Source organism: Silurus aristotelis (assembly GCF_946808225.1).
Source record: "Silurus aristotelis genome assembly, chromosome: 21".
Classification (NCBI taxonomy): Eukaryota; Metazoa; Chordata; class Actinopteri; order Siluriformes; family Siluridae; genus Silurus; species Silurus aristotelis.
In genome coordinates, this window is record NC_139594.1 from 4,042,631 (window position 1) to 4,043,845 (window position 1,215).

The window sequence follows — 1,215 nt, forward strand, 5'->3', positions numbered from 1 at the left end:
AGAAGTTTCGGTTCAACTTTATTAAATATCAGAATGAAGAAAGGTCTGATATTCAACTGTAACATAGTTGTTGGTGCCAAATTTGAAAAACTCTCCAGGGGTTTAACACACAGCAGACCCTAAAGGTCACAGAATGGTGCGACAAACTAAAAACATCCAGCGACAGAACCGAACTTTGCTGTGTTGTGCTTTCTGCTCTACACATTCTCACTCCCAACTCGTCACATGTGGACGTGTTCATTGGCGTCACTTTTTGATGCCCTGGGGACCCCTTTGGGCATTTTTTCACTGTGCAGGGGTAGTAAAATAATAACTGCATAATGTGTTAAATAGAGAGTGTCGAATCGGGAGCGTGCCCCTTTGTGGCAATGCCTTGGTTGAATTTACAGTATCGTTTCATCTAAAGCTGTAATGACAGTGTGAATGGGCCAAGGAACCTTTTTCCTGCTCCTACACCAGCACCGTTGTTGCTCACCCTCTCTTTATGGTTAGAGCAGCTTACAATTAAACTGAATGAATCCTGCTGGCACATTTTATGTTGCGGATTCTGTGCTGAGCTGTGTGTGTATGTGTGTCAGCGAGTATTGCGTGTATGTATGTACATCTGCTGAGACACAGGACAATAATATTTGTGCTCTAATAGCAGTTAAGGCTCGGGACAGGATATAACAAAAGAAACCAGTAGATTACTGCATGTGCTTCGTAATGACATACTAGAGGGAGATGGTTTTAAATAGAGTAAAAAGTTCACGTGGATTTTTTTTTGCTTTCCACTTATCACAATGTCTTTTGTCATGTGTTTAGAATTGGTTTTGTGTTGTTCAAAGGGAACTCATGAACGCAGCGTAACGTCTCAGAGTTACCGTTCCCACCACAGCGTTGATTGTTTTCCTGTAATGTAACAGCATGTCCCAAATATATTGTATTCCTCAAATACCAATGGAGATTATCAACGAATTCTCATAGTGAAATTTGAGTGTTATGAGTCAAAAATAAACTTTTTGGTTTATCCAACAATAAGGTTATGGATATTTATGCATTCATTTACAGCCTTTATTTTTTAGATGTTATCCTCTTTTGTCTCACTAGAGCCATTCTTTGAACAGGCTGACATTTTCATTTCCCAAAATTTTAATCTTCATAAAATGTCCTACATGTGTAACTACAGAGGTTCTAAAAGGCCATGCGTTATCATCTTCTTCTTTCGGCTGCTCC